The sequence below is a fragment of the Elaeis guineensis genome, chromosome 1 (assembly GCF_000442705.2).
Source record: "Elaeis guineensis isolate ETL-2024a chromosome 1, EG11, whole genome shotgun sequence".
Lineage (NCBI taxonomy): Eukaryota > Viridiplantae > Streptophyta > Magnoliopsida > Arecales > Arecaceae > Elaeis > Elaeis guineensis.
Genome location: NC_025993.2, coordinates 145620916 through 145629213, shown reverse-complemented (window position 1 = coordinate 145629213; position 8298 = coordinate 145620916).

The window sequence follows — 8298 nt, the reverse complement described above, 5'->3', positions numbered from 1 at the left end:
CACAGATCAGATGAAATCATCGCTCGATATGCTTGGACTTCTGGTGAGACGTTGGCTTTTTAGCTAGGGCTATGATGCCATTATTATCGCAGTAAAGAGGGATGGCATCCGATGACATCACTCCAAGCTCTACGGCAAACTTCTTGTACCAGAATGTCTTCTTCGCAGCTTTCGATGCAGCAATATACTCTGCCTCTATGGTAGAATCAGTAATTACCGTCTGCTTGAAACTCTTCCAGCTAACTGCACCACCATTGTAAATGAACAAACTTTCAGATATCGACTTTCGACATCTATATCAGACATAAAGTCTAAGTCTGTAAATCCCTGAACCTGAAGTTCTCCATTCCCAAAGATTAGAAACATATCCTTAGTTCTTCTCAAGTACTTAAGGATATATTTCACAGAAGTCCAGTGCTCTTTGCCTGGATTTGACTGATATCTGCTTGTGACACTCACAGCATGGGCTATATCAGGTCATGTACGTAGCATGGCATACATGAGGCTTTCTATTGCCGAAACATAAGAGATCTTGCTCATGCGTTCAATCTCCTCAGGTGTGCTAGGGCACATCTTTTTGGAGAGATGATTGCCATGTAAAGGGTACTGAACCTCTTTTGGAATTTTTCATGCTAAACTTTTTTAGCACCCCTCTATGTACATCTTCTGTGAAAGTCCCAGTATCCTATTTGATCTATCTCTATAGACCTTAATACCCAGTATAAAGGATGCCTCTCCTAGATCTTTCATAGAGAACTTCTTAGACAACCATATTTTGACTGAGATCAATATGAAAATATTATTCTCAATCAGGAGGATGTCATCTACGTACAGTATGAGGAAGACAACTGCGCTCCCACTGACCTTCTTGAACACACATGGTTCCTCCTCATTCTTGATGAAACCAAATATTTTGATCACATCATTGAAACAAGTATTCCAGCTTCGAGATGCTTGCTTAAGTCCATAAATAGACCTTTGCAGTTTGCAGACCTTGTGATCATCATCACTGGATGTGAAACCAGCGGCTGTTCTATATAGATATCTTCCTCAAGATATCCATTTAAGAATGTCATTTTCATGTCCATCTGCCATATTTAATAATCGAAATAGGCTGCAACAGCAAGTAATGTGTAGATAGATTTTAGCATGGCTACGGACGAAAAGGTATCCTGATAGTCAATACCTTCACGCTGACTATAATCTTTCGTTACGAGTCTAGCCTTGAATATCTCCACATTTTCATCTGCATCTATCTTTCTCTTAAAGATTCATTTACACCTAATAGGTACAATATCTTCAGGTGGATCTATCAAGGTCCAGACTTGGTTTGAGTGCATCGAGTCAATTTCTGATCTCATTGCCTCTAACCATTTCTCAGAGTCGATATCTGATATCGCCTCATCATAGGTCTTGGGGTCATCACTATGAGCCCCATTTTTCGTGAGGAACATTTCCTCTACATCCTCTTGTATGGTACCTAAGTACCTTTCAGGAGGACGAAAAATCCTAATCGATCTACAAGGTGAAAGAGGTTGTGTTAGGACTAGTTCTAATTGATTGGATTCCTCAGGTTCTTTAGCTCGTTGCTCTTGGGAGACATTCTCCTTGAGCTTAATTATTTTTCTGATGCCACCATCTTGAGTAAACTGTTTTTCAAGAAAATAGCATATCGATTCACAATCACATTGTGATCTTTCAGAATATAAAAATAATATCCTAATGACTCTTTAGGATATCCTATGAACTGAGCTCTAAAAGATCTGAACTCTAACTTGTCCGCCTGCTGTCTCTTGACATGAGCCAAACAACCCCAAATTCTGAGATGACTCAGACTTGGTTTCTTACCATGCCATATCTCATACGGTATGGTAGGAACGGTTTTAGAGAAAATCTTATTTAATACATATATTGCTATCATGAGACAATATCCTCAAAGAAACTCAGGGAGGTCCGTGAAGCTCATCATGGAATGGACCATATCTAATAGGATCCGGTTTCTCCGTTTTGAAACTCCATTGAGTTGTGGCGTTCCAGGTGGAGTCCATTGAGAGACTATACCATTATCCTTAAGATAGTCTAGGAACTCCCGACTAAGGTATTCACGTCCTCGATCTGATCGAAGAACCTTAATGGGCTTTCCTGTTTGTTTTTCTACCTCATGTCTGAATTCTTTAAACTTTTCAAAGACTTCAGACTTGTGTTTCATTAGAAACACATACCCGTACCTAAACATATCATCGGTGAAGGTAATGAAGTAGACATAGTTGCCTCTAGCTGGCACATCAAATGGGTCGCACATATCCGTATGTACTAGAACAAGTAGGTCTGTGGCCCTTTCTCCATGTCTTGTAAAAGGAAGCTTGGTCATTTTGCCTTGAAGGCATGATTCACAAACTGGATATGACTCGAAAGTCAACGGACTCAATAGCCTAGATTTCTCTAATTTGTTAACCCTGTCTTCCGCTATATGACCTAGCCTTAGGTGCCATAAATACCTATCATTTAGACTATCTCTAGGCTTTTTAATTTTCATGGCATTCACATTTTTCTCGATATTAAATACAGATACATCAATATGTAGCTGATAGAGACCATTAATAAGAAAATTATTTACAACTTTATTATTTTCATAAAATATGTTACAATGGTCCTTATGAAAGCTAATCACATAGTCTTCTTGTGCTAAACATGAAACAGAAATCAAATTCTTGGTTGCTGCAGGCATATAATAACAATCTCTAAGAACTAAATCTAATCCTAACGGTAATCGTAGAGGGTAGGTTCCCACGGCCACAACAGCAACTTTTGCTCCATTCCCGACATGTAGGATCATATCCCCATTTCTCAGCCTCCTGCTCTCCTCAAGACCCTGCATAGAAGTACACAAATGAGTACTAGAACCAGAGTCAAGTACCCAACTGGATGCAGAAAAAACTATAAGATTAGATTCTATAACGAGCATACCTCCAGAAGGACCATCTTTCTTGTTCTTCAGGGTGGCCAGGTACTGAGGACAGTTTCGTTTCCAATGGCCGTTTGAATTGCAGTGAAAATATTTTTTCTTTTCAGTAGCCTTCTTCTTCGGTTCTGTCTTCTTCTTTTTTTCATCTACCTTCTGCTTCTTCGCAGACTTTTTCTTCTTTCTAAAAGATTTTTTCTTGAAAGAAGTCCGCTCCACAGTAAGGACTGAGCTTTTTGAACTCTTCAAAGAAAGCTCAGCCGTAACCAACATGTTCATTAACTCAGCCAAGGTACACTGCATCTTATGCATATAGAAGTTCATGATGAACTGACCATATGCATCGGACAAGGACTGAAGGATCACATCAATATGAAAATCTTTGTCTAAGATGATACCGAGCTTCTCAAGCTCCTCAAGGTCCTTGATCATTGTCAAACAATGATCTTGGACTGACTGTCCATCACGCATTTTAGCCTTAAAAAGCCTTTGGCAAACTTGATACTTGGCTGCGTGACTTTGTTCACCAAACAACTCTTATAGGTGAGCCAACATTTGGCGGGTAGTCATAATGTTCTCATGCTGACGCTGCAAGTCATCAGACATGGCACCCAATATGTAGTACCTGACTTTGTTATCGTCATTCGTCCATTTTTTCAGAGACGCTCTCTGTTCAGCAGTCGGACGTACTGGTATGGCAGGTGGGTCTTGATCCAAGACATGAGTCAGTTTATCGAAATTCAGAATAATTCTGTAGTTTCTCAACCAGTCCTTGAAATTAGGTCCAGTTAATCTGTGGGTGTCTAATATTTTGGTCAGGGGGTTGGACGCAGACATGTTTCCTGTAGAGAGTCAAAAGTTTCTAGTTTGATTTTGTAATCAGACTTAACCAATTTGTTTAGAGATTTTATTTTTAAGCAAATTAGGCTCCCACTATTTTTTCAGATCCCTACACTCCCTAGGTAGAGATGTGAAAATCTCCGTGATTAGTGATTTCTAGTGGGTGGTGCGGTCTCACCGACTGGCTCACCACCTCACCTAATAGTTATTGGTGATGAGTCAATCGATGAGTGGACAACTCTTGTCCAATAATTTTCTAATCATGGTGCACCCAGAACTTGGTCTCTAATTCATGAAGCTCACCGTGCCCAGAATATTAGTCCAATCCTTAGTTAAGTCAGACCGACCATTTGCACGAATTAGATTCCTGATTGGGTCCCACACCGTATCCGGAATATTGAGCACAATCCATCCTCTAATCCGTAGCATCCAATGCCTAATGGACATGGTTGCGTCTTTCCGGTGCAACTGAGCCACTGTAACCAGTCGAGAACAATCAACCCCAGGAAGGGCCCGTATATCCACAATGGTGGAAGACCTTAGACTTAATATTTTCTTAGGAAGATTTAATTTAGGTCTCATAAAACTTATAAATCTTATTTTAATGAAGTCTTAATGCTTCAAAGAAAAGAAATATATATTCTCTATCTTACATTAGCCCCAATATGAAAAATTTGCATGCCCACTATACATACACAAAATTCTAGTATGGGTTTATGGAAATATGAAATTACATAAGGTTGTGAAGCTTAATGCTGTCAGAAAAGACCACCCAACCAGTTACCCAATTGCCAACTTGGCACTAGCAGGTGAAGCAGACACCTAAATCTTTAGCCTAAGCACTGTCTAGTAGGGGATAAACATGCCAAACATGAGCAAGCTCTAATTTGCTTGAGCTCAGTCCAAAATCCCACACACACAACTTGAGTTTCAACCATATTCAAATGTAATTTGATTTTGTTAGTCAAAATTAGCTTCTATGATAATGTAACCTAATATATATCGTTTGAATTTAATTTGTAATGCAGTATTACGATGGCTGGTTTAAGAAGAGTCAAAGAATTTTGTATTGGCCCAATAAAAATGGTAAATGGAAGGTGCTATTTGAATCACTATATCGAGGTTATGGACATACTTATGGAGTTTATGTTCGAAGAGCAGAAGATAAAGATCGCTGCGACTCCATTTGGCCATTTGTTCCGACCTTTATATATCAAGCAGAGCAGGCCATTGTTAAATGCATTGCTTTCCTTCTAGAGTGATAAGAAGGAGGGCTTTAGGTTGGATAGGACAATGGTTCCTTTTATGGAGACCGACATTGTCCTCATCCTTGGTTTAAGGGCTATGGGTGATGAGGTTGAATTGTATAGGGAGCGGAGGGTTCAGTCAGACCTTATCACTCGATTTTTTGATGGTGACCATAAAAGGCTACTTAAGATTTAGTTAAAAATAAATTGATATCTCTTGTTGGAAGATCTGGGTTGCAGGATGTAGAGGACTTCACTAAGTATTAGATTATTTATCCTTTTGTAATTATTCTTTTTCTAACTATATAATATTATGTTCCAAAAGTATTATATCCATATCTTAACGATTTGGATCATCTAGGATCACATAGTTGGGGTCTTGTAGTTTTTTGTTTCCTTCAACTGCAGATCCCTAGCTTAGCAGAGAGTGCGTGCATAAGAAACATAATTAAAAGAGGCTCTACTGGATATATGGATGGATATACGGTGGCTCTGGTCGTAAGCTTGTCTATGTTTACTTTCAATTCAATTATTTGATAGTCAATCTGATATGGTATCAGTTGCTTTAATATGGTACACAATTAGTCTAGTATGATACACAGTTAATATAGAATGGCACACAGTTAATTTGTTGTGGTACACAGTTAATCTATATTGATACATAGTTATTTTATATTGATATACAGTTAATTTATTATGATACATAATTAATCTATATTAATACATAGTTAATCTATATTGGTACACAGTTAATCTATTATGATGCATAGTTAATCTATATTGGTACATAGTTAATATATATTGATACACAGTTAATCTGTTATAATGTATAGTTAATCTCTATTGTTACATAGTTAATCTATCATAGTGAATAGTTAATCTATTATGGTATATAATTAATCTAACATTATTTTGGTATGGTATACAGTTAATTTATTATGGTATATAGTTAATCTAATATTGTTTTGATATGATACATAATTAGATTCCTCTAAAATATAATACTTATATTATTTATTTTGTGCAGACATGGGCTGTTGAGCATGCTGATAGTCTACTTGGAAAGCACAGACCACCATTCATTTATCTCCATTTCTTGCATTGGAGCAACGCCCTATTCCCTCGCAAGGTGGAGACGATCACCAAGCCATAAAGAAATTAAAAAATTTGAGGTATTAGCTTTTGTATCTAACATCATACACAATTCAATTGAAGCATAACTAATTTTTTTAATTTTTTTTATTAATGATAGGTGATTCATAGGATAAAGCCTACGGAGGATGAGGCGCAGCTCCTATCACAAGGAAGGCCACAGGGGACACTTTCGATACAGGGGCAGGCATGTATAAAATCTGATTTTTTTCTATTTTCTGTACTTCATATTAGTTACATAACTCACATATTATTTTTTATTTGATACACACATGTTATATACCGGTACATAGTAAAGTCCACCTTGTACACACTTATAATGCATTTGCAGATAATTGAGATTCTGCTACATTCATTTTAATTTTTTGTAGCATGTCATTATCTTCATGTGGCATACACTTATTTTCATTTGGCATATAGCTATTATGTGCTGGCACACTATTTGACACACTATATTTAAATAACATACATAAAATTTTACTATGTAGGTAATATTCGTGCACTTTTTGTTGTTAAAACGAGTAGGATTCAATATCTCTGAAGCTCAAGTTCGATATGTTCGTGACTATCTGTAGCAGAGCTATGATACTGTAGATTGTGGAGTATATTTGCTGATATTTGCAGAGATCCTCATAAGAGGTAGCTCAAGATCGCTGTGCAATAATTTCAAGGATGCATCTTTATATCAGAGTTGGATTGCGGGAAATATTTTATTCCATGGGTATTGTATTACATATAAAGAATTTTGATCATGGTATGAGAAGAAGATGCCAAGGACCAAATATTAGGACATGATGGTTGTATAAATAATCTTCGTAGTTTATGTCAATTGTAAATTCCATTCTTATACTAATTTAATACATATTTTATATTTAATATCATCAAAAAATTAACTGCAATATAACATGTTCAAATATGCACCAGGTTAATTTTATATTCATCATGTATATGTGGCAATATAATTGTTAACCATGCAACATTCAGTGTATACCAGGTTAATTTAAGTATGTACTGGTTAGACTGCTTTACCCATGTGTGCCGGTGCCAGTGGTGCTGAAGGTATCATTTTTTAAAGATGAAACTTCAACTTCTACCTATTTAAGTTTAGTGTATGTGTATGTATGTAATTGATATTATCTCCTACTTGTCTTTCAGCTTCTACCTTTTTAAAGATGAAACTTTAGTTCCTTCATATAAGCAATTGATATCATGTTCTGTTTCGATAGTTTCAAGCTCCTCATTGCCAATTGGATGTGTATGTATGTCAGATGTAGTATAAGTTGACTAGCCAAAATTAACTGTGCAGAGATTTAAGTTATTGTGTGTGTGTATGTGCAGCAATACTTCAAGTGCCGTGATTCTTTAAGTGTGTGCCATGATATTTCATCTATGTGCTACGATACGTCAACTGTATGCCATGATACTTCGACTGCATGTTGTGATACATCAATTATGTACCATGATACTTGAAATATATATTTATATATTTTGGATCTACCTCAACACAATTTTATGAAAATTTCTGTATATAAGATTAAGCATTGATAAATTGAGGGAAAGTCACCTTGATTATGTAGAACTATTATGGATAAATTTAGTTGTGGCCAACTGCTGGCAACTATTTATTATCTTTTGGCTACTGCCTCTTTTGGCAAAAGGAGATACATCAATTTTTGGTATTTATGTATTTATTTCTTGGTGTTAATCCTCATACAGTCCTCTTTAATAAGTAAGGATCTTAGGTTGCATTCTTAGGAGAAAAATCTAACTTTCAATCCCTCTGAGAGAGTCAGCTCGATTGTCTTTCGAGTCGGCTTGGACTGACTTCGAGTCGATTTGATCATAGAAATCCGCAACACAGTTTTATCCGATTGAGAGAGCCGGCTCAAATTTTTTTGAAGCCGGCTCGACTATCTGTCAAGCCACTGTGTCAGTGCCTAGAGCGTGTCAGAGTTGGCTCGATTCCATCAAGAGTCGACTCTATTTTTTTAAAATAACTTTTCTCAAAGAATTTATCTCCAAACTCAATCCTTCTTGGTTCAAATGATCTTCAATTATTTCCAACCCTTTCGAATAGTGCTTTCTTTCTACAAAAAT